The following is a 25,648-nucleotide window of genomic DNA, read 5'->3' on the forward strand; positions in this document are numbered from 1 at the left end:
ACTTGGACACGCGTGCCCACGGGACAGGATTCGAAGAGACGCGTGAGAAAGAGAAGTCCTGTTGCAAGCGGGGCTCAGGCGCTGGCCCGACGGTCAGCAAGGAGCAGGTGGGGCCCGGATGTGCTAGTGCCTGCACTCCCTGGCACGGAGACCCGGCGCGGAACTGGCGGCTGGTCAGAGCTGTGAGCAGGGAGCCTCCCTGGACACGGTCCCCTGGCGCCAGGCACCTGCCCGACGCAGTTACTTCTAGGAACTGGAGTGCAGGGCCAGCCTCACACACAGACCTGTGACAGCATCCTCAGGGCTGTACACCTCAGGCCCAGAGACGGGCCTACCAGCCTCTGCCCTGGGGCATGGAGAGTGACTTCCTCCCAGGGCCCGGCCTCGGCTGTCCCTGTCCCCTCCGGCCCTCCCCCAGATCGCTCCCGGCACCTGCCCACCCTCCCCACTGAGAAGCAGTGCAGGCTCCACACCGATGAGACCTGTTCCAGCCCACACACTTCTTCACTAAACAGACCCACAGACAGACACACAGACACACACACACACACACACATACACACGCACTCAGAAACACACAGACACACACACAGACAGAAACACACAGACACACACACAGACAGAAACACACAGACACACACAGACACACACAGACACACACAGACACACACACAGACACACACAGACACACACAGACACACACAGACACACACAGACACACACACAGACACACACAGACACACACAGACACACACACACAGACACACACAGAGAAACACAGACACACACACAGACACACACAGACACACCCCGACACAGGACAGGGTGGAAGCCCTGAGCAGGAGGTGCTGGCTGGGCGTGGTGGCCCCGGGAGCACAGGTGCCCGTGGAGCAGACCCTCTTCCTGGCCATGTGCCAGCCCAGGGCCCCCGATGGGCCCAGGACACTGCGTTTATTATGATTTGATGGGACAATTGATTTCTTGCTTCCAGCATTTGTGTATCAGTGATTACTTTCTTTTGTCCAGTTTCTGAAAATCCACCTGTTAGCACAGTCCACAAGCATGTCAGGCCAAGGGCTCAGCTAAGGAGCAGACGCCAGAGGCCAGGGATCTGCTGCTCTGCGGGGCCTTCTGCCCGGTGCTAGCCTCGCAGGGGCCCTGCCTCGCAGTGCGGCTTGGCTCCTTCATTACACTCGCTCTGCTCCCGCGACCCTCTAAGGCCTCGGCCGCCCTCACTCCCTGGGCCTCAGTCGCCCCCCTCGCTCCCTGGGCCTCAGTCGCCGCTCCCTCCCTGGGCCTCGGCCGCCCCTCCCTCCCTGGGCCTCGGCCCCCCCTCCCTCCCTGGGCCTCGGCCCCCCCTCCCTCCCTGGGCCTCGGCCCCCCCTCCCTCCCTGGGCCTCGGCCCCCCCTCCCTCCCTGGGCCTCGGCCACCCCTCCCTCCCTGGGCCTCGGCCACCCCTCCCTCCCTGGGCCTCGGCCGCCCCTCCCTCCCTGGGCCTCAGCCGCCCCTCGCTCCCTGGGCCTCGGCCACCCCTCCCTCCCTGGGCCCCATCCGCATTTCAGCCCACCTCAGCCCAGCACTTACAAGCCCGCACATGAGCATCACCTGGATCTGAAATGCAGGGCCTGCGGGGCTGCAGGCCAGCGATCTCGGTGCTGCCGATGCGGGCCCGGACCATGCCTGTGGCCGGGACCTCCACCACTTGAGCCTCCCTCGCCCGGGCACTGCCCAGCCAGGGCCCAGCCTCCTTCCAAAAGCTTGAGTGGCAAATGCCTTTAGTGTGACCTCCATTCTGTCATACACATTCCCTGTCTGGTTTGACCACATCGTCCCAGCTGCACCCTGCAAGCATGGCGGCCGCCAGCCTGCTCCTTCCTGGTCTGCCTCCCATCCCGGCAGCATGTCCCTGTCCCTCTGTCCCTGTCCCTCCATGCCGGTCAGCCTCATCCCAGCTGGCTGTTCCCCGGGCCACGGCTGCCCTGGCCAGGTCCTGCTCTCACTCTCTCTGCTCTGGGCGGGGCAGGAGGATCATCTCGGAGCCCGGCCTCAGCACCCTTGCTGTCCGCTGTCCCTACACTCGGGGCCCTTGGCATAGCAGCTGCCCACCGTGAGCTCAACTGAAGCTGTGAGTCTTCAAGAACAATATTTTAAGTGTGAACACATACTTTTAAAGTTACATAACTCCCAACACAAGTTACATTCATCTAACAGGCACATTGGTGTGCCTCTGCTGTGAGCCACCCCGAAGCAGTCGGCATGGGGCAGGCAGGCCCACGGGCACTCCTGTGTGGCTCCGCGGGACACTGCAGTCACCCGGGCGGTGCGCCTCCTGGCTGCCCTGCGTGGCGCCATGGCTGCCGGGCCGCTTCCTGTGCGGAGGATGGCCTCTGCGCACTGTGCCGGCGGACGGCAGGCATGGGCTATTGCAGGGACAGTGCGGGCACTTTCTTGGGCTATTTAACTGGGGGGTGAACATCTCTGATACCCGTTCATGCCTTGTCAGGACTGGCTCCCACAGGTGCCCACCCAGGGCCTGCTCCTGGTCTCTGACCTGCTTCCTACAACACAGACCACGGTGATGGGGCTGCCACCTCTGTCCCGGCCGCTGTCTGCAGGTGCTGTCACCACAGCACAGTTCCAGCCGGTTTTGTACATACCACTCGCTCACTACAGAGTCTGCCTGGCGCTCAGCCTCAGGTGGGGCCACGCTGCCGGCCAGGTGGACAGGCTTCCTGCTCTGCACCCTCCCCGCGCCCAGCAACCTGGCTGGCCCTGGGACTCATCACAGGCGCTGCTTCACTCTGCCTTCTCCTGGGACCCAGAGAGTCTGCACTCAAACCTCACAACCAGGAACGCCCTCAGCGGCCGAGAAGGCTGCCCGTCCCTGTGCAACTCAACATTCCAGGCCTTTTCTCCAGGTGGGGAACCACCTATTCAAATGCTCAGCGCTGAGAAACGAACAGGTAGCTGCCAGCAGGCGAGGCCTCGGGCTATTGTGAGGTGAGCTCCCTCACGGTCTGGGCCTTCCCAGGCACAGGTAACTACATTTCGTGATAGAAACATGTTGTGGGACATGAAGTAATGCCTTGCGATGCCCAGGCCACCCAGGATGCACCCTGCTCACCCTTCTCCGCACGTCTCCCCACGGACGAGGCCCTTTAACACCTGACCCCTCCAGCCCGGCTCCCCCAGCGGAGAGTGGGCAGGAAGGGATGCCTTTCCCGCTGCCCTGTCCACCCCTGGAACATTCCTGCACCTGGCAGGTGGACAGACTTAAAATTACATGAAAGCCAGTTTCCAAATAAGGGTACAGAGAGTCCAGTTTTGTTTTTAAAGGCTCTGTGTGCAAAGACGTGGCCGTACACACACGAGGGAGAGGAGAGAGCCTGGGCAGCTTCCCATGCGTCCACTGCTGACCCTTCCACTTGGCCCTCCCCTCCGCCCCCACCCCTCTCCCCGCCTCCCCTCCATCCCACCCCCCTGTCCTCTGCTCCTCCTGATGTCACACCTCCACGGGCCGAGCCTCCCGGCAGTGCCCACTTCAGGGGTCAATCTCCCTCCTGACAGCCCCTTTCCCTTCGGGGCTCCCCTCCTCTCGCTCAGCACCCAGCGCTGGGTCTGCAGCCCGTCGTCTCCATCCACACCGCCTACCAGCAAGGCCCCTCCACGCCGCCCTGACCGGATGCCGCACGTCTGAGGCCTCCACCTGGGTCTGCCCGACACTCAGCCTTCGTGTGCTCAGCATGGAGCCTTCGTGGCTCAAGCATGCCCTCCCTCAGCCTCTCCCACCTGAGCAAATGGCACCAGCCCTGACCAGGCGCCCGGGGCGAGGCCCTGGCCTTCCAGGGTTCCTCTCAGTCTTCGTGCACGTCTCACCCACGGAGTCAGAAAAGACATGACGTGACCACCCGACGTGACCACCCGACGCAGGAACGGGCTCCTTCAGGGAGCAGGAGTCCAGGCAGGGACCACCTGCCCGGGCTGGGGACCTAGGAGACAGCCCCAGCTGGTCTCCAGGGACCTCACAGCTTTCTCTAACATGACCCAAGTCCTGGCTGCGGTCTTCCCCGACGCTGCCTGGAGCCGCACCACCTCTCCCTGATGTGGACGGAAGCTGCACCCAGTCCTCCCTCACCAGCCCTCCCTCTTGGCCATGCCCTGCACTGTGCACAGTGTGAGGCGGGCGAGCCCTCTCCCAGCCCCCGGACACCCCAAATCCTCCTCGAACCCTGCTTCCCTGCATGGCCCGAGCCCTGGCTCCTCTTGCCCGCCTGCGCCGTGCTCGCCCTGCCCAGCGCTCGGCTTTCCTTCCTGTCCTCACGTGGTGGCCTCTCCTGACCCCAGGCCTCACGCGAACCTGCTGGGCTTCTCCTTCTCAGGCGCGTGGTCTCAGCTCCGGCCACCTCAGAGAGGCGTGGGCCCAGGACTGCGGCCGAGGTGGCTTCATGGCCCCGCTTATCTTTATCTCACCCAAGTGAGTGCTTCCTTCGCCTTCAGCTCAGCCTGCCCTCTGGCCTGGCCCTGAGCCTCGAGCTGGAGTGTCCCCGGCCCCTCACCATGGAGGCTGCCATCTGGGAGCACAGGGGCCTCTGTTTCGATTCTACGTGAGCGCACATGACGTCGCAGCAAAAACTCCCGGGTGCAGGGTGCTCTGCCCACGTGGACGGCGCAGTGTGGAGCCCAAGGAGCCTGGGGAACATGCATCCAGCCCGAGGTTCCCCATCCTGTGGGAGCAGGACGCAGGCACCAGCTCACTGCTCCCCTGCAGTGGCCCTGGTCCAGCCTGGGAAGGACCAGCCTGGCAGAGAGGGCTCTCTCAGCCCAGGCCCTACCTCGGCGCCTCCAGCCCTGACCCAGAACTGCCCTCGGGATGCATAGGGCATCCGGATCAGCATCCCCAATGTCATCAAGAGCCTGCTCCCAGCTCTGCTCCAGGCTCACCGGCTCCCAGCTCTACTCCAGGCTCACCTGCTCCCAGCTCTACTCCAGGCTCAACTGCTCCAGGATCACCTGCTCCCAGCACTACTCCAGGCTCAACTGCTCAAAGCTCTACTCCAGGTTCAACTGCTCAAAGCTCTACTCCAGGCTCAACTGCTCCCAGCTCTACTCCAGGCTCACCTGCTCCCAGCTCTACTCCAGGCTCAACTGCTCCCAGCTCTACTCCAGGCTCAACTGGTCCCAGCTCTACTCCAGGCTCACCTGCTCCAGGATCACCTGCTCCCAGCTCTACTCCAGGCTCACCTGCTCCCAGCTCTACTCCAGGCTCCCCTGCTCCCAGCTCTACTCCAGGCTCACCTGCTCCCAGCTCTACTCCAGGCTCACCTGCTCCCAGCTCTGCTCAGGCTCACCTGCTCCCAGCTCTGCTCCAGGCTCACCGGCTCCCAGCTCTGCTCAACCTCACCTGCTCCCAGCTCTACTCCAGGCTCACCTACTCCCAGCTCTGCTCAGGCTCACCTGCTCCCAGCTCTGCTCAGGCTCACCTGCTCCCAGCTCTACTCCAGGCTCACCTGCTCCCAGCTCTGCTCAGGCTCACCTGCTCCCAGCTCCCAGCTCCCAGCTCTACTACAGGCTCACCTGCTCCCAGCTCTACTCCAGGCTCACCTGCTCCCAGCTCTGCTCAGGCTCACCTGCTCCCAGCTCTGCTCAGGCTCACCTGCTCCCAGCTCTACTCCAGGCTCACCTGCTCCCAGCTCTACTCCAGCCTCACCTGCTCCCAGCTCTACTCCAGGCTCACCTGCTCCCAGCTCTGCTCAGGCTCACCTGCTCCCAGCTCTGCCAGGCTCACCTGCTCCCAGCTCTGCTCAGGCTCACCTGCTCCCAGCTCTGCCAGGCTCACCTGCTCTAAGCTCTACTGCAGGCTCACCTGCTCACAGCTTTGCTCAGGCTCACCTGCTCCCAGCTCTAGTCCAGGCTCACCTGCTCCCAGCTCTACTCCAGGCTCACCTGCTCCCAGCTCTGCTCCAGGCTCACCTGCTCCCAGCTCTACTCCAGGCTCACCTGCTCCCAGCTCTACTCCAGGCTCACCTGCTCCCAGCTCTGCTCAGGCTCACCTGATCCCAGCTCTACTCCAGGCTCACCTGCTCCCAGCTCTATTCCAGGCTCACCTGCTCCCAGCTCTGCTCAGGCTCACCTGCTCCCAGCTCTGCTCAGGCTCACCTGCTCCCAGCTCTGCTCAGGCTCACCTGCTCCCAGCTCTACTCCAGGCTCACCTGCTCCCAGCTCTGCCAGGCTCACCTGCTCCCAGCTCTGCTCAGGCTCACCTGCTCCCAGCTATGCCAGGCTCACCTGCTCACAGTTCTACTCCAGGCTCACCTGCTCCCAGCTCTGCTCAGGCTCAACTGCTCTCAGCTCTACTCCAGGCTCACCTGCTCACAGCTTTGCTCAGGCTCACCTGCTCCCAGCTCTGCTCAGGCTCACCTGCTCCCAGCTCTACTCCAGGCTCACCTGCTCCCAGCTCTGCCAGGCTCACCTGCTCCCAGCTCTGCTCAGGCTCACCTGCTCCCAGCTATGCCAGGCTCACCTGCTCCCAGTTCTACTCCAGGCTCACCTGCTACCAGCTCTGCTCAGGCTCACCTGCTCCCAGCTCTGCTCAGGCTCACCTGCTCCCAGCTCTGCTCAGGCTCACCTGCTTCCAGCTCTGCTCAGCCTCACCTGCTCCCAGCTCTACTCCAGGCTCACCTGCTCCCAGCTCTGCCAGGCTCACCTGCTCCCAGCTCTGCTCAGGCTCACCTGCTCCCAGCTCTGCCAGGCTCACCTGCTCCCAGCTCTACTCCAGGCTCACCTGCTCACAGCTCTGCTCAGGCTCACCTGCTCCCAGCTCTACTCCAGGCTCACCTGCTTGCAGCTCTGCTCAGGATCACCGGCTCCCAGCTCTGCTCAGGCTCACCTGCTCCCAGCTCTACTCCAGGCTCACCTGCTCCCAGCTCTACTCCAGGCTCACCTGCTCCCAACTCTGCTCAGGCTCACCTGCTCCCAGCTCTGCTCAGGCTCACCTGCTCCCAGCTCTACTCCAGGCTCACCTGCTCCCAGCTGTACTCCAGTCTCAACTGCTCCCAGCTCTGCTCAGGCTCACCTGCTCCCAGCTCTGCTCAGGCTCACCTGCTCCCAGCTCTACTCCAGGCTCACCTGCTCCCAGCTCTACTCCAGGCTCAACTGCTCCCAGCTCTACTCCAGGCTCACCTGCTCCCAGCTCTGCTCAGGCTCACCTGCTCCCAGCTCTAGTCCAGGCTCACCTGCTCCCAGCTCTACTCCAGGCTCACCTGCTCCCAGCTCTGCTCCAGGCTCACCTGCTCCCAGCTCTACTCCAGGCTCACCTGCTCCCAGCTCTACTCCAGGCTCACCTGCTCCCAGCTCTACTCCAGGCTCACCTGCTCCCAGCTCTACTCCAGGCTCACCTGCTCCCAACTCTGCTCAGGCTCACCTGCTCCCAGCTCTGCTCAGGCTCACCTGCTCCCAGCTCTACTCCAGGCTCACCTGCTCCCAGCTGTACTCCAGTCTCAACTGCTCCCAGGTCTGCTCAGGCTCACCTGCTCCCAGCTCTGCTCAGGCTCACCTGCTCCCAGCTCTACTCCAGGCTCACCTGCTCCCAGCTCTACTCCAGGCTCACCTGCTCCCAGCTCTACTCCAGGCTCACCTGCTCCCAGCTCTGCTCAGGCTCACCTGCTCCCAGCTCTGCCAGGCTCACCTGCTCCCAGCTCTGCTCAGGCTCACCTGCTCCCAGCTCTGCCAGGCTCACCTGCTCTCAGCTCTACTCCAGGCTCACCTGCTCACAGCTTTGCTCAGGCTCACCTGCTCCCAGCTCTACTCAGGCTCACCTGCTCCCAGCTCTAGTCCAGGCTCACCTGCTCCCAGCTCTACTCCAGGCTCACCTGCTCCCAGCTCTGCTCCAGGCTCACCTGCTCCCAGGTCTACTCCAGGCTCACCTGCTCCCAGCTCTACTCCAGGCTCACCTGCTCCCAGCTCTGCTCAGGCTCACCTGCTCCCAGCTCTACTCCAGGCTCACCTGCTCCCAGCTCTATTCCAGGCTCACCTGCTCCCAGCTCTGCTCAGGCTCACCTGCTCCCAGCTCTGCTCAGGCTCACCTGCTCCCAGCTCTGCTCAGGCTCACCTGCTCCCAGCTCTACTCCAGGCTCACCTGCTCCCAGCTCTGCCAGGCTCACCTGCTCCCAGCTCTGCTCAGGCTCACCTGCTCCCAGCTATGCCAGGCTCACCTGCTCCCAGTTCTACTCCAGGCTCACCTGCTCCCAGCTCTGCTCAGGCTCACCTGCTCTCAGCTCTACTCCAGGCTCACCTGCTCACAGCTTTGCTCAGGCTCACCTGCTCCCAGCTCTGCTCAGGCTCACCTGCTCCCAGCTCTACTCCAGGCTCACCTGCTCCCAGCTCTGCCAGGCTCACCTGCTCCCAGCTCTGCTCAGGCTCACCTGCTGCCAGCTATGCCAGGCTCACCTGCTCCCAGTTCTACTCCAGGCTCACCTGCTCCCAGCTCTGCTCAGGCTCACCTGCTCCCAGCTCTGCTCAGGCTCACCTGCTCCCAGCTCTGCTCAGGCTCACCTGCTCCCAGCTCTGCTCAGCCTCACCTGCTCCCAGCTCTACTCCAGGCTCACCTGCTCCCAGCTCTGCCAGGCTCACCTGCTCCCAGCTCTGCTCAGGCTAACCTGCTCCCAGCTCTGCCAGGCTCACCTGCTCCCAGCTCTACTCCAGGCTCACCTGCTCACAGCTCTGCTCAGGCTCACCTGCTCCCAGCTCTACTCCAGGCTCACCTGCTTGCAGCTCTGCTCAGGATCACCGGCTCCTAGCTCTGCTCAGGCTCACCTGCTCCCAGCTCTACTCCAGGCTCACCTGCTCCCAGCTCTACTCCAGGCTCACCTGCTCCCAACTCTGCTCAGGCTCACCTGCTCCCAGCTCTGCTCAGGCTCACCTGCTCCCAGCTCTACTCCAGGCTCACCTGCTCCCAGCTGTACTCGAGTCTCAACTGCTCCCAGCTCTGCTCAGGCTCACCTGCTCCCAGCTCTGCTCAGGCTCACCTGCTCCCAGCTCTACTCCAGGCTAACCTGCTCCCAGCTCTACTCCAGGCTCACCTGCTCCCAGCTCTACTCCAGGCTCACCTGCTCCCAGCTCTGCTCAGGCTCACCTGCTCCCAGCTCTGCTCAGGCTCACCTGCTCCCAGCTCTGCTTAGCCTCACCTGCTCCCAGGTCTACTCCAGGCTCACCTGCTCCCAGATCTACTCCAGGCTCACCTGCTCCTAGCTCTACTCCAGGCTCACCTGCTCCCAGCTCTACTCCAGGCTCACCTGCTCCCAGCTCTGCTCAGGCTCACCTGCTCCCAGCTCTGCCAGGCTCACCTGCTCCCAGCTCTGCTCAGGCTCACCTGCTCCCAGCTCTGCCAGGCTCACCTGCTCTAAGCTCTACTGCAGGCTCACCTGCTCACAGCTTTGCTCAGGCTCACCTGCTCCCAGCTCTAGTCCAGGCTCACCTGCTCCCAGCTCTACTCCAGGCTCACCTGCTCCCAGCTCTGCTCCAGGCTCACCTGCTCCCAGCTCTACTCCAGGCTCACCTGCTCCCAGCTCTACTCCAGGCTCACCTGCTCCCAGCTGTACTCCAGTCTCAACTGCTCCCAGCTCTGCTCAGGCTCACCTGCTCCCAGCTCTGCTCAGGCTCACCTGCTCCCAGCTCTACTCCAGGCTCACCTGCTCCCAGCTCTACTCCAGGCTGACCTGCTCCCAGCTCTGCTCAGGCTCACCTGCTCCCAGCTCTAGTCCAGGCTCACCTGCTCCCAGCTCTACTCCAGGCTCACCTGCTCCCAGCTCTGCTCCAGGCTCACCTGCTCCCAGCTCTACTCCAGGCTCACCTGCTCCCAGCTCTACTCCAGGCTCACCTGCTCCCAGCTCTACTCCAGGCTCACCTGCTCCCAGCTCTACTCCAGGCTCACCTGCTCCCAACTCTGCTCAGGCTCACCTGCTCCCAGCTCTGCTCAGGCTCACCTGCTCCCAGCTCTACTCCAGGCTCACCTGCTCCCAGCTGTACTCCAGTCTCAACTGCTCCCAGGTCTGCTCAGGCTCACCTGCTCCCAGCTCTGCTCAGGCTCACCTGCTCCCAGCTCTACTCCAGGCTCACCTGCTCCAAGCTCTACTCCAGGCTCACCTGCTCCCAGCTCTACTCCAGGCTCACCTGCTCCCAGCTCTGCTCAGGCTCACCTGCTCCCAGCTCTGCCAGGCTCACCTGCTCCCAGCTCTGCTCAGGCTCACCTGCTCCCAGCTCTGCCAGGCTCACCTGCTCTCAGCTCTACTCCAGGCTCACCTGCTCACAGCTTTGCTCAGGCTCACCTGCTCCCAGCTCTACTCAGGCTCACCTGCTCCCAGCTCTAGTCCAGGCTCACCTGCTCCCAGCTCTACTCCAGGCTCACCTGCTCCCAGCTCTGCTCCAGGCTCACCTGCTCCCAGGTCTACTCCAGGCTCACCTGCTCCCAGCTCTACTCCAGGCTCACCTGCTCCCAGCTCTGCTCAGGCTCACCTGCTCCCAGCTCTACTCCAGGCTCACCTGCTCCCAGCTCTATTCCAGGCTCACCTGCTCCCAGCTCTGCTCAGGCTCACCTGCTCCCAGCTCTGCTCAGGCTCACCTGCTCCCAGCTCTGCTCAGGCTCACCTGCTCCCAGCTCTACTCCAGGCTCACCTGCTCCCAGCTCTGCCAGGCTCACCTGCTCCCAGCTCTGCTCAGGCTCACCGGCTCCCAGCTATGCCAGGCTCACCTGCTCCCAGTTCTACTCCAGGCTCACCTGCTCCCAGCTCTGCCAGGCTCACCTGCTCTAAGCTCTACTGCAGGCTCACCTGCTCACAGCTTTGCTCAGGCTCACCTGCTCCCAGCTCTAGTCCAGGCTCACCTGCTCCCAGCTCTACTCCAGGCTCACCTGCTCCCAGCTCTGCTCCAGGCTCACCTGCTCCCAGCTCTACTCCAGGCTCACCTGCTCCCAGCTCTACTCCAGGCTCACCTGCTCCCAGCTGTACTCCAGTCTCAACTGCTCCCAGCTCTGCTCAGGCTCACCTGCTCCCAGCTCTGCTCAGGCTCACCTGCTCCCAGCTCTACTCCAGGCTCAACTGCTCCCAGCTCTACTCCAGGCTGACCTGCTCCCAGCTCTGCTCAGGCTCACCTGCTCCCAGCTCTAGTCCAGGCTCACCTGCTCCCAGCTCTACTCCAGGCTCACCTGCTCCCAGCTCTGCTCCAGGCTCACCTGCTCCCAGCTCTTCTCCAGGCTCACCTGCTCCCAGCTCTACTCCAGGCTCACCTGCTCCCAGCTCTACTCCAGGCTCACCTGCTCCCAGCTCTACTCCAGGCTCACCTGCTCCCAACTCTGCTCAGGCTCACCTGCTCCCAGCTCTGCTCAGGCTCACCTGCTCCCAGCTCTACTCCAGGCTCACCTGCTCCCAGCTGTACTCCAGTCTCAACTGCTCCCAGGTCTGCTCAGGCTCACCTGCTCCCAGCTCTGCTCAGGCTCACCTGCTCCCAGCTCTACTCCAGGCTCACCTGCTCCCAGCTCTACTCCAGGCTCACCTGCTCCCAGCTCTACTCCAGGCTCACCTGCTCCCAGCTCTGCTCAGGCTCACCTGCTCCCAGCTCTGCCAGGCTCACCTGCTCCCCGCTCTGCTCAGGCTCACCTGCTCCCAGCTCTGCTCAGGCTCACCTGCTCCCAGCTCTACTCCAGGCTCACCTGCTCCCAGCTCTGCTCAGGCTCACCTGCTCCCAGCTCTGCTCAGGCTCACCTGCTCCCAGCTCTACTCCAGGCTCACCTGCTCCCAGCTCTGCTCAGGCTCACCTGCTCCCAGCTCTACTCCAGGCTCACCTGCTCCCAGCTCTACTCCAGGCTCACCTGCTCCCAGCTCTATTCCGGCTCACCTGCTCCCAGCTCTGCTCAGGCTCAACTGCTGCCAGGTCTGCTCAGCCTCACCTGCTCCCAATTCTATTCCAGGCTCACCTGCTCGCAGCTCTGCTCAGGCTCACCGGCTCCCAGCTCTGCTCAGGCTCACCTGCTCCCAGCTCTACTCCAGGCTCACCTGCTCCCAGCTCTCCTCCAGGCTCACCTGCTTCCAGCTCTGCTCCAGGCTCACCTGCTCCCAGCTCTGCTCCAGGCTCACCTGCTCCCAGCTCTACTCCAGGCTCACCTGCTCCCAGCTCTGCTCAGGATCACCTGCTCCCCGCTCTGCTCAGGATCACCTGCTCCCCGCTCTGCTCAGGCTCACCTGCTCCCAGCTCTGCTCAGGCTCACCTGCTCCCAGCTCTACTCCAGGCTCACCTGCTCCCAGCTCTGCTCAGGCTCACCTGCTCCCAGCTCTGCTCAGGCTCACCTGCTCCCAGCTCTACTCCAGGCTCACCTGCTCCCAGCTCTACTCCAGGCTCACCTGCATCCAGCTCTACTCCAGGCTCACCTGCTCCCAGCTCTACTCCAGGATCACCTGCTCCCAGCCCTGCTCAGGCTCACCTGCTCCCAGCTCTACTCCAGGCTCACCTGCTCCCAGCTCTACTCCAGGCTCACCTGCTCCCAGCTCTACTCCAGGCTCACCTGCTCCCAGCTCCCAGCTCCCAGCTCTACTCCAGGCTCACCTGCTCCCAGCTCTAATCCAGGCTCACCTGCTCCCAGTTCTACTCCAAGCTCACCTGCTCCCAGCTCTGCTCAGGCTCACCTGCTCCCAGCTCTGCTCAGGCTCACCTGCTCCCAGCTCTACTCCAGGCTCACCTGCTCCCAGCTCTACTCCAGGCTCACCTGCTCCCAGCTCTGCTCCAGGCTCACCTGCTCCCAGCTCTGCTCAGGCTCACCTGCTCCCAGCTCTACTCCAGGCTCACCTGCTCCCAGCTCTACTCCAGGCTCACCTGCTCCCAGCTCTGCTCAGGCTCACCTGCTCCCAGCTCTGCTCAGCCTCACCTGCTCACAGCTCTACTCCATGCTCACCTGCTCCCAGCTCTACTCCAGGCTCACCTGCTCCCAGCTCTACTCCAGGCTCACCTGCTCCCAGCTCTGCTCAGGCTCACCTGCTCCCAGCTCTGCTCAGGCTCACCTGCTCCCAGCTCTACTCCAGGCTCACCTGCTCCCAGGTCTGATCAGGCTCACCTGCTCCCAGCTCTGCTCAGGCTCACCTGCTCCCAGCTCTACTCCAGGCTCACCTGCTCCCAGCTCTACTCCAGGCTCACCTGCTCCCAGCTCTGCTCAGGCTCACCTGCTCCCAGCTCTACTCCAGGCTCACCTGCTCCCAGCTCTACTCCAGGCTCACCTGCTCCCAGCTCTACTCCAGGCTCACCTGCTCCCAGCTCTACTCCAGGCTCACCTGCTCCCAGCTCTGCTCAGGCTCACCTGCTCCCAGCTCTACTCCAGGCTCACCTGCTCCCAGCTCTCCTCCAGGCTCACCTGCTCCCAGCTCTGCTCAGCCTCACCTGCTCCCAGCTCTGCTCAGGCTCACCTGCTCCCAGCTCTACTCCAGGCTCACCTGCTCCCAGCTCTACTCCATGCTCACCTGCTCCCAGCTCTGCTCAGGCTCACCTGCTCCCAGCTCTGCTCAGGCTCACCTGCTCCAAGCTCTGCTCAGCCTCACCAGCTCCCAGCTCTACTCCAGGCTCACCTGCTCCCAGCTCTACTCCATGCTCACCTGCTCCCAGCTCTGCTCAGGCTCACCTGCTCCCAGCTCTGCTCAGGCTCACCTGCTCCCAGCTCTGCTCAGGCTCACCTGCTCCCAGCTCTGCTCAGGCTCACCTGCTCCCAGCTCTAATCCAGGCTCACCTGCTCCCAGCTCTACTCCAGGCTCACCTGCTCCCAGCTCTGCTCAGGCTCACCTGCTCCCAGCTCTGCTTAGCCTCACCTGTTCCCAGGTCTACTCCAGGCTCACCTGCTCCCAGATCTACTCCAGGCTCACCTGCTCCCAGCTCTACTCCAGGCTCACCTGCTCCCAGCTCTGCTCAGGCTCACCTCCTCCCAGCTCTGCTCAGGCTCACCTGCTCCCAGCTCTACTGCAGGCTCACCTGCTCCCAGCTCTGCTCATGCTCACCTGCTCCCAGCTCTGCTCAGGCTCACCTGCTCCCAGCTCTGCTCAGGCTCACCTGCTCCCAGCTCTACTCCAGGCTCACCTGCTCCCAGCTCTACTCCAGGCTCACCTGCTCCCAGCTCTACTCCAGGCTCACCTGCTTCCAGCTCTGCTCAGGCTCACCTGCTCCCAGCTCTGCTCAGGCTCACCTGCTCCCAGGTCTACTCTAGGCTCACCTGCTCCCAGCTCTCCTCCAGGCTCACCTGCTCCCAGCTCTACTCCAGGCTCACCTGCTCCCAGCTCTACTCCAGGCTCACCTGCTCCCAGCTCTACTCCATGCTCACCTGCTCCCAGCTCTGCTCAGGCTCACCTGCTCCCAGCTCTATTCCAGGCTCACCTGCTCCAGGCTCACCTGCTTCCAGCTCTGCTCAGGCTCACAAGCCCTCCCCACTCAATGTCATTCTAGCACATTCACTATCCTGGTTGCTTGGCTCCACACAATTCCATTTTGCCCAAGACCCTCCTGAAAATGCAGCCGACACCAACATCTAGACACATGTGGGCACAACTCCGCCTGTGTCCACACTCAGTGGCCACAGATGCATCCAGGGCCCCAGCCCCTGGCACCCACACCTGCCTCTGTGCACAGAACGTTGCCTCTCCACGCAGGGCCTGGATTCACACAGTGAGGCCCTCACACTCCATCGCGTTGCTGCTCCCTCCTCTCCCCTCATTCTATGAACTCCTCTCCTCTGCCTATTCTCGTCGCCTTGGGCGTCTCTAGTGGATTCTCGTTGTGCATGGCATCAGGTCCCATACAGTCACCGTGGGCATGTAGTTCTCGGCACCGAGTCACTCCTGCTCCTGGGGAAGGGCAGTGCCTCTCCCTGGAAGCCCGTGCTCATGACATCGCAGCCCGTCCATAGAGCCTGGTTTTCTGTGCTGCTGTTCGAATAAACACACTGTGTGCCTGCTACTGACGCTGTCACACCGAGCTCAGGGCCCACAGCGCTGCACAGCGTGGTCTCCTTCACCGCGGAGCAGGCTGCACTTGGCCCTGTGAGCAGCCATTCAAGCAGCACAGCAACACAGAGCACAGCAAATGCCGGCAAGTGGCTCTGAGGTGGGAGCTGAGGCAAGGAGGCGCAGCCACCCCTTCAGCCTCCGCTGGGAGTTGGCGTGTGGGTGAGGCAGGTTGCCCTTCTCTGTGCCGGCCCCCAGAGCGCACGCAGCACAGCGAGTATTCACTGGGGTTTCACAGACACACTAGGGAGAAGGTGAGCTATGAATATAGATCTCAGAAACAATGAGGGTCAACTCTCAACCACCTTCTGCTCTCCCCGCCTGCAATAAGGCCCAACCTCATCTGCAAGGGCAACCATTTGTCTGGGTGTAAGAGTGTTTGTAAAAGCAGCACTCTTGTTCCCCAAATCTGTGCTCATTTCAGTGCTTTTAAGCTTGACCTGGGAGCAGCAGGCCGCGGGTCTGTCCTGGTTCTCAGAGGCCCAGACTCAGGTCCAAGGCTTCTGCTTTTCTGGAGACCCACCGAGCCCTGGCACTGAGCCCTGGCACTGAGCCCCAGGGTGCACCCCTCCACTTCCTGCCGAGAGCATCTCCCACGGCGCTGGCAGTCAGGCGGCTGCTGGCTGCATTCGCATCGCTGGCCACAGCCTCCCCGTAGGATATGGCTGAGGTAACAGTGGAAGCAGTGGATGGTGCTCTGGGAAACAAACAACTGGGGACAATGTCTGCCCTATCCTTCCACGTTGGGGAACAAAGTGAAGAAGGTGTAAACAGCCATCTGGGCGTCTCCTGCCAAAGCCACAGCCAGCTAATGCAGAGCAGCCTTGGGAGCTGCTCGGAAGTCTCCTCTGCAGCTTGATGATGAAGAAAATGGAGTCAGGTCTTGGGTAAAAAGAAAAACATCATCTGTGGGTTCAATTCATTTGCATACGAAAGCGGAAAGAGGCCAGGCCTACAGAGAGGTTCTGCCTGGCTGGTCAGGGTGGCTGGTCAGATTCAGAGAAGTGACAGCAAACCCGGTTCTGACCACCGGGAGGAGCGGTTCCCTCTGCACGACCTCCTGCCCACACGCACAGCTGTGCCGGCCGGAGGCAACTGGCTACTGAAAGGAGCCCTGGGCTTAGTGAGTGACCCATGGACTGGGGCCCACCCACGGTGTCACTGTAATGTCCCTCTTTTTATTCTGTAAATTTATTAATTTATCTTTTTTAAACCTCACTGGAGGACATTATTTCCATTGATCTGTAGCGAGAGAGTGTGGACAGGAGGGAGGAGGGGGAGAGAGAGAGAGAGAGAAACATGGATGTGAGAAACACTGATCAGTTGCCTCCTGTCTGTGCCCTGACTGGGGACCAAACCTGCAACCTAGGTATGTGCCCTGACCAGGGATTGGGCCCACAACCTTTTGGTGCCCAGGAAGACGCTCTGACCAGCTGAGCCACAGTCGGGGGTGACGTTCCTCTTGAGCAGAAGAGGGAGGGAAGGTGCATCCAGTGGGCTGAGGCAGCTGGACCCCGAGCGGGTCCAAGGACACCTTCCCACTGACCGTTACCCAGCCAGTGTGTCCCGTACCGCCTCCCTGCTCACTTTCCGCTGGGGAGAAAGAAAAACAAGAGAGAAAATAATACAGAGAACTCGCACTGAGCGCCGCTTAGCGCTCTCGCTGGCTTTCTCGTCAGCGGGCAAACCTCCCAGGGAAGACAGACAGGCTGCAGGTGCCTGGGCTACGGCCCTGCTCCCAGTGGCGCTCCCAGACCCCTCTCAGAGCGCAGAGGCTCCTAGGGGCCCGGCCACCTCCGTGATGGGGTCCTCCTGTCTGGTCCACAGGTGCTGTGTGGGGGTTTCAGCTGTGGGCACCCTTTCCTTGCCCAGCCCTCCCTTCTCTCAGGATGTCTGCGGGCCCTGCAGCTGCTGCAGAAGGCGCCCTCCTGCTCTGAACACAGGGCCCGCGCCTGCGGACCAGGACAGCTACAGAAAGTTTTACTGAACATGCATGTGAAAACCTCTATCATTCTTCCTAATCAGTTAAAGAATAACTGAGTGACTCGTTGCCAACTCTTAGAGAAGCTTATGACGGTGTCCTTAGATTTCACAAACCCGTGACATAAACACACCCAATGCTTAAGCAGGCGGCAAAGGTTATGTGACAGGGAGACAGGAGGCTTAGCCAGGTGGCGAGTGCAGGAGGCAGGATGGCTGAGGGCTGACCCCAGCTCTGCGGGCAGGTGCTCAGCGGGGGAGCGCGGCCGCTCAGGGGAGACCCAGGAGCACAGCTATGAGCCTGCTGAGACCAAGGCGCCTTCCCACAGAGGGCGGACTTCCGGGGTCACAGCTCTGGATGGACTTGACTCATATATTTGACCCAAACGCAGGCCAGAATCAGGAGCCCAGGCCAGCGTGGAGTTTGGGGGAAGAAAGCCCTCCAAGTGGACAGAAGTGACCGAAGGGAGGACGGGTGTGGGTGGGGGAAGAAGCAGCGAGACAGCAGCAGCCCAGCCCGCAAGCTGGTGCGCCTCCTGCTCCGGCCGCGTGGGCCTCGGGACCTGGGCTTCTCCCGTGTCCGCGTGCAGAGCCGCCAGAGAGCAGAAATGCAGATCTCCCGCGCACAGGGCCTCTTCCAACTGCACAGGAAATGAGGCCAGGACACCCCGAGGACAAGGCCATGGATCCCCAAACAGACCGGAGTCTGAGTGCACGCCGATGGACTTGAAATGCACTCTCCCGAGAGTTCTTACCGAGTGAACCTGATCTCAAACTGCCAGGAAGTGCATACCAACATTTCTTCATTATTGCATTGTTTTAGAAACCCCTAGGACAGTGTGATACTAAAGCTCCAAATAGGAGAGAAATCTACCCAGGCCCTACCTGAGACCTGGGCGTGCCAACTCACAGCGGGACCGGGAGGCTGGGTGGCGGGATCTCTAAGCCAGGACGGCGACGCCAGCGCTCTCTGACCCTGAGCCCAGAGGTGCTGCACACGGCGGCTCCAGCCAGCAGACACCGCTTTACTGAGGCTCCTGGCCGCGCCCTCGGCTGACACGGGGTGCTTCTCGAGCGCCCACTAAACACTTGCGTACCCGAGGCTTTCACTCCAGGCTCCATTGCCTCCCACACGCGAAACGCCGCTGGGGGAAGGGCAGCCAGGCTCCCCTCCACACCGGAGGGCGCGTCACTGGGACGCAGGCTATTGGGGAGCCCCCTCTCGCCTGGGAGCTGGAGGAGCCCTGTGTGGGTGCACCAGGTGCAGCACGGGGACGTGTTCCAGAAAGCAACAGGCGCCGGCCTCACCCAACCGGGAGGTGACAGCGCTGTGACGCAAGCATTGCCGCTGTACAGTCAGAAGCTTGGACTGGCAGGGCCTGGCGTCCATCTGTGTGCGGCCAGGGAGCCGTGAGGACGACGTCCTGGGAAAGAGGCCCAGGACGGCGGAGGAGCACCGGTCCAGCAGCACCGACCCGCCCGGCATGGTGCCCGCTGACCCACACGATGCTCCCGAAAGCCACGCTGCCCTCCTTCCCACTCCACAGCTGGACATTGGCTCAAGGTGGGCGGTTGCCTCTGAAGGACCCGCCAGTGCCGGGCAGAAGCGTGTGCAGGTCAGCAGTCTCCTCAGCCACAGCCAGGGCCGCAGGGTCCTCCTGGCCTCCTCCCAGGCCCGGCTCTCCACGCACAGCCCTGGCTCCGGTGCCACCCGCACGGCGGGAATCTGCAGGAGCTGGAAATGCTCAGGCCCCGCCGACTGCAGAACCAGGCGCTGGGCTCCTGAGCTCAGGTCTGACAACCTGGGCGGAAGAGTGCCACCCACGTGCCCGCGGGAGACAGACATCCAGACCCTCGTAGGTGGCTCCTCCGCCACGGCTGGGAGTGACACCTCAGTCACACTCCTGTCCGCCCTCCAGCCCTTGTCCCACATCACGGAGCCACTATGGGCCTTATCATCTTCATGTCCTTCTTTTCCTTATGCACAGCCTTTAACAAAATGTGAACACTAACCCAGAGAACTACAGTGACTACACAGTGCAGGCCTGTGAGGGCAATTTTCCCTCCTTTCTTCATCACAGGGCAATGTCCACGCTCATGGTCCATGCTCACTGACCACGCTCACTGGCCATGCTCATGGTCCATGCTCACTGACCACGCTCACTGGCCATGCTCACTGGCCATGCTCACTGACCACACTCATGGTCCACACTCACTGACCACGCTCATTGACCACGCTCATGGTCCATGCTCACTGGCCATGCTCACTGACCACACTCATGGTCCACGCTCACTGACCACACTCACTGACCACACTCATGGTCCATGCTCACTGGCCACGCTCATTGACCACACTCATGGTCCATGCTCACTGACCACACTCATTGACCACGCTCATGGTCCATGCTCACTGACCACGCTCATTGACCACACTCATGGTCCATGCTCACTGACCACACTCATTGACCACGCTCATGGTCCATGCTCACTGACCACGCTCATTGACCACGCTCATGGTCCATGCTCACTGACCACGCTCACTGGCCACACTCATGGTCCATGCTCACTGACCACGCTCACTGGCCATGCTCATGGTCCATGCTCACTGACCACACTCACTGGCCACGCTCATGGTCCATGCTCACTGACCACACTCACTGGCCACGCTCATGGTCCATGCTCACTGACCATGCTCACTGGCCACGCTCATGGTCCATGCTCACTGACCACACTCACTGGCCATGCTCACTGGCCACACTCACTGGCCATGCTCACTGGCCATGCTCACTGACCACACTCATGGTCCATGCTCACTGACCACACTCATTGACCACACTCATGGTCCACACTCACTGACCACACTCATTGACCACGCTCATGGTCCATGCTCACTGACCACGCTCACTGACCACACTCATGGTCCACGCTCACTGACCACACTCACTGACCATGCTCACTGGCCATGCTCACTGATCATGCTTATGGTCCACGCTCACTGGCCAAACTCATGATCCACACTCATTGGCCACGCTCACTGCCCTCACTCACTGGCCATGCTTGCTGACCACTGTCCTCGTTCGATGAGGGCTGAAACTCTTGTGGAGCCACAGAGAGGCTGGTGGGGCCAGCACCACTGTCACCTGCCAATATTGAACCATAAATATCCCATAAAGCCCAAAGCTTTGGGCCTGTTCTGGTGAGGCCATGGACGCTGTGCCTTCAGTGTTCAAAGTGAAATCTGGCAACCTGGCTGCTCCAGGTACAGGCCTGACCCTGGCACCCATGCTGTGTGATGGAGCGACCACCACCCAAGGAAACACTTGCTGGCACCCTGATGTGATGAGGGGGTTCTGTCCGCCAGCCTTCTGAGACAACCTGTGCCCAGTGTGAGCTGAGCTGGCCTGAGACCCTGGTCCTGCAAGCTGGAGGGGCCTCCTGGATTCTATTACATCACAGTTCTGCTGGGTGTGCATCTATTCCATCACACTTCTGCTGGGTGTGTGTTCTATCCCATCACACTCCTGCTGGGTGTGCATCTATTCCATCACACTCCTGCTGGGTGTGTGTTCTATTCCATCACACTCCTGCTGGATGTGCATCTATTCCATCACACTCCTGCTGGGTGTGTGTTCTATTCCATCACACTCCTGCTGGGTGTGTGTTCTATCCCATCACACTCCTGCTGGATGTGCATCTATTCCATCACACTCCTGCTGGGTGTGTGTTCTATTCCATCACACTCCTGCTGGGTGTGTGTTCTATCCCATCACACTCCTGCTGGATGTGCATCTATTCCATCACACTCCTGCTGGGTGTGTGTTCTATTCCATCACACTCCTGCTGGGTGTGTGTTCTATCCCATCACACTCCTGCTGGATGTGCATCTATTCCATCACACTCCTGCTGGGTGTGTGTTCTATCCCATCACACTCCTGTTGGGTGTGTGTTCTATCCCATCACACTCCTGCTGGATGTGCATCTATTCCATCACACTCCTGCTGGGTGTGTGTTCTATTCCATCACACTCCTGTTGGGTGTGTGTTCTATCCCATCACACTCCTGCTGGATGTGCATCTATTCCATCACACTCCTGCTGGGTGTGTGTTCTATTCCATCACACTCCTGCTGGGTGTGTGTTCTATCCCATCACACTCCTGCTGGATGTGTGTTCTATCCCATCACACTCCTGCTGGGTGTGTGTTCTATTCCATCACACTCCTGCTGGGTGTGTGTTCTATCCCATCACACTCCTGCTGGGTGTGTGTTCTATCCCATCACACTCCTGCTGGGTGTGCATCTATTCCATCACATTCCTGCTGGGTGTGTGTTCTATTCCATCACACTCCTGCTGGGTGTGTGTTCTATTCCATCACACTCCTGCTGGGTGTGTGTTCTATTACATCACACTCCTGCTGGGTGTGCGTTCTATCCCATCACACTCCTGCTGGGTGTGTGTTCTATTACATCACACTCCTGCTGGGTGTGTGTTCTATTACATCACACTCCTGCTGGGTGTGCGTTCTATCCCATCACACTCCTGCTGGGTGTGCATCTATCCCATCACACTCCTGCTGGCTGTGCATCTATCCCATCACACTCCTGCTGGGTGTGCATCTATCCCATCACACTCCTGCTGGGTGTGCATCTATTCCATCACACTCCTGCTGGATGTGCATCTATTCCATCACACTCCTGCTGGGTGTGCATCTATTCCATCACACTCCTGCTGGGTGTGCATTCTTTTACAACACACTCCTGCTGGGTGTGCATCTATTCCATCACACTCCTGCTGGGTGTGCATTCTTTTACAACACACTCCTGCTGGGTGTGCATCTACTATAGCACCATCTATTTCCACTTGTGAAGGCGGCACTAAACCTGCCATAAGATCAGTCTCTGGTTATGAGAAATATATTTGTTTAGAAATATTTTTAAACAGTAAGATCCCCAACAAAAAGCACAAAACTCGAAAATGTGGCCCTCAGTTGACTGGAAAAGGACCCCTGGGCCGAGTGTCCCCGTGTCCCCGCTCAGGGACACATGCACACCGGGGGTGACTCAGGCGCCTCGCCCCACCATGAGACCAAGGCCGTCTCCATCCATGTGGTGAGTAGGCGAATTCACGTGTGTGCAGAAGCACAGGACTGGGTTGGAAGGTCTGTGAGGAGGATTCTCTGAAAGGTCAGGGGCCTCTGGGGGGACCTGGCCGAAGGCAGCAGCCCCTACCTTGACTTTTCCAAACAAGTCTGATCCCCGGGGTGTTTTGCTAGAATCTCTGTTTAGTCTTTAAAGGCACGACCTTGTAGAAGCATGTGCTTTCTCAAGGATACCTACCCTGCTGATTGTCACTAGAGGTTAATTTTAGTTCAAGCTGTTAGGACAATAAAATCCAAAGGAGGCAGGCGAACGGGGCTCCTTGGCGGCGATAGCCGAGTAGTGCCTTAGCCCCTCTTTCACTGAAACGTGTGTTAATCATTCATCCGTCACTGAGGGTCTGCTGGTCAGTCCCGGCCACCGCGCAGACCTGCACATCTGAGGACACACTGGACACTGTCTTAAGAGTGCTAAACGCAGGCCTCAGGCTTATGCTTACCCAAGTGAGAGACCTCCAGACTATCACGTGGCCTTGTTGGTCATAAGCAGACATGATGGGAAAGGACAGGTTACTGTGGAAACCAGTGCAAGGTGGAGCCAACAACACCATGGCCTGGCTGGCCCCTGGGTCAGAGGCCGGCAGAAGCCGAGGCTGCGTCAGCTTAGGGGCCATAACTGTTCCTGCAGACACTTAGTTGTTCAAGAAAAATACCCAAGACTCTAAGTCAGTGGTTCTCAACCTCCCAATGCCGCGACCCTTTCACACAGCTCCTCATGCTGTGGTGACCCCCAACCATAAAGTTATTTTCGTTGCTACTTCATAACTGTAATTTTGCTACTGTTATGAATCGTCATGTAAATATCTGATATGCAGGATGTATTTTCATTGTTACAAATTGAACATAATTAAAGCGTAGTGATTAATCACAAAAACAATATGTAATTATGTATGTGTTTTCCGATGGTCTTAGGTGACCCCTGTGAAAGGGTTGTTCGATCCCCAAAGGGGTCGCGACCCACAGGTTGAGAACCGCTGCTCTAAGTTACTCCATACGATAAATATCAGGTAGCTTGGGACAGAGTAAAGGTTTCACAACCCCATTCTCTCTGAAATCACCCACCGCGAGAACAAGACAGGGGCTTGCCGTGGGACTAGTAGATTCCTTGAGCCCCAACCCTACGGTGAGCAGAGCCTGCACAGCAAAGGCTGCACCTGGGGCACGGAGACCCTCAGGGAAGAGTGTCGGGGGGGGGGGGGCACCTGCAGACCTCAGGCCACACCCGGGCCCCACAGCCCTGGGAGCCAGCATCTTCCTGAGGGTGGAGAGATTCATAATGGCCAGCAGCCTCCCTGGGGAGAAATAAACATTCAACCAATTCTCTCTCTGTCGCGGGGGGGGGGGGGGGGGGGGCGCGCACACACACACACACATACACAGCGCTAGTGAGAATTAGGAAAGACCCTGGCAGGCTAGAACACACCTTGGGCTGCTCTCTAACACGCGTCACTTCCATGATAAGGAAGCTGCCCGAGTCCCCACTTACACTAAATGAAAGGGGAGGACCGTGTGGCCCATAGGAACACCCACCAGATTGCCGTTCCGAGGGCAGAGGACATCAAGGCCATGCACCTCCGTGAGATCCAAGAACGTGACGACAGCAGTCGCTTCGTTAAAGCAAATCAAACCAGTGATGCACACAAGTTAGGGGATGAGTGGGGAGTGGGGAGGCACAAAGGCATCAGAAACCAGCTGACAGGGGTCAGGAGACAAAGGAGGAAAGAAGTGATGGTGTTATTTCAACAGCGAAAGGGAACAGGCATTAGGTTGCAGAGAGCATGGTGGGCAGGGTGGAGTAGCTTGAGAAAAGGCAATGGAATTAACAGAGTGACAACGCAACAGAAAGACACGAGGACAAAGATCCAAAACACGCAAGACAGAGGCCCTGAAGCAGAGACTTACGGAGTGGCGCCTACGCCCGAGTTATAATGAAAGTAAACTTCCAGAAATAAAAGAAGCTTTTCTCCTGGATTCTCTTACCCAGGCGCCAGCCAAGGAAATTCCCGGGCCTTCTGGCCACACTCCGAGCCAGCAGACCGGGAGCCATCCTAGTGGGGGCAGCCTGGGCGCGCACGGGCTGCTGGGAGCCCGCAGTGGCAGCGCTTCGGCAGAGATAGCGGTGGAGGTAGGAAGGCGCTGGTGCTCCGCAGAGATGGGGCGCAGCGGGGCCCTCACCCTCCCGGACACCTGCTTCCCACCCCCTCCAGATGCTCCTGAAATGTGAGGCCGGGCCTGGCCCCAGGACTTTCCGACGCGCAGACAAGCGTAAGAACGGCTGCTTTCACCAGCAAGCCGGCTCCCGGCAGAGCCAGGCGGCTCTTGGCAGGACCCGGGCTGCCCTCCTGCAGGGCAAGCAGGGGCTGCGGTTCCCGGGGCCTGTGAGCCGGGCCTCACGCAGAACCTCCGGGGCCCGGACCTCAGTCTCCTCACAGCCTCCAGGTGACACAGGCCTGCAGCCAGGACACAGGACAGGAGGACCAGGGGCTCAGAGCGACCTGGACGGAGCTGACCCCGATGTGGGCAGCGATGCGGGGCAGCGACGAGGGAAGATGCCAGACCAAAGTAGAGTTGGGAATTTCACATGGAAATGGAAGAAAGCAATGCCAAAGCCATAACTCAAGAAGACACTCTTAGTTGGCACCCTCACACACTATATTTTAAATATATTTTATTGATTTCAGAGAGGAAGGGAGAGGAGAGAGAGATAGAAACATCAAAGATGAGAGAGAATCATTGATAGGCTGCCTCCTGTACACCCCCCACTGGGGACTAAGCCCGCAACCCAGGCATGTGCCCTTGACCGGAATCGAACCCGGGACCCTTCAGTCCTCAGGCCAACGCTCTATCCACTGAGCCAAACCAGCTAGGGCTATTTTAGACATTTTGGTTTTGCTACCACAGTAGCCTGGGTGGCGGGGGCTTGCCCGGGTCCCTGTGCCCAGGCATATGCCCAAGGCCGCTGCAGGAGCAGCACGCGTTGCTCCACTTCCTGAAGTCAGGCTGAGTCATGAAAGGAAGTCCAACAACTTGCAAACCTTCCAAACTGTTTCTCTGTGGTACTTTATCTTTCCTAAATTCAGCAGCTCGGAATTCCAGCGACAGCAAAACGGCCCTCTCCCCTACCCCGGACAGGGGAAGCCCGGGGCCAGGGCTCCAGCCCAGAGCACAGTGCCCCGCATCACCTCCTCCCGCACAGGCTCCTCAGGTGCACCCGCCTCCCACGGGTGCGCCCGCCTCTCAGCCCTCAGCCGCTGCTGCTCCCGGGCTCTTTGGTGAGCACCTGTTCCCAGGAAGGAGTCTTGTTCTGCTGAACTTGATGGAACAGACGAAGCCACACTTTCTTCATTTTGCCTTAATGAGGAACATGTTCCCTCTTCAAACCTTCCTTTAAAGGACAGAAACCCGGATCCCAAATATTTTGAGAAAATGATGTTGGAGTTGCTTTTACTGCAGAGAACATAATAAGTACTAAGGTTTCTCAATTCTGAATC

At 60.3% G+C, this 25,648-nt stretch overlaps 1 protein-coding gene across 1 annotated transcript in view; it reads right to left on the bottom strand.

The window, feature by feature from the left end:
• Positions 1-25,648, bottom strand: part of SYK (spleen associated tyrosine kinase) — an 84,436-nt gene that overhangs the window by 44,898 nt on the left and 13,890 nt on the right. The window lies entirely within an intron of this gene.

Source organism: Myotis nattereri (genome assembly GCF_964212035.1).
Source record: "Myotis nattereri genome assembly, chromosome: 12".
NCBI lineage: Eukaryota > Metazoa > Chordata > Mammalia > Chiroptera > Vespertilionidae > Myotis > Myotis nattereri.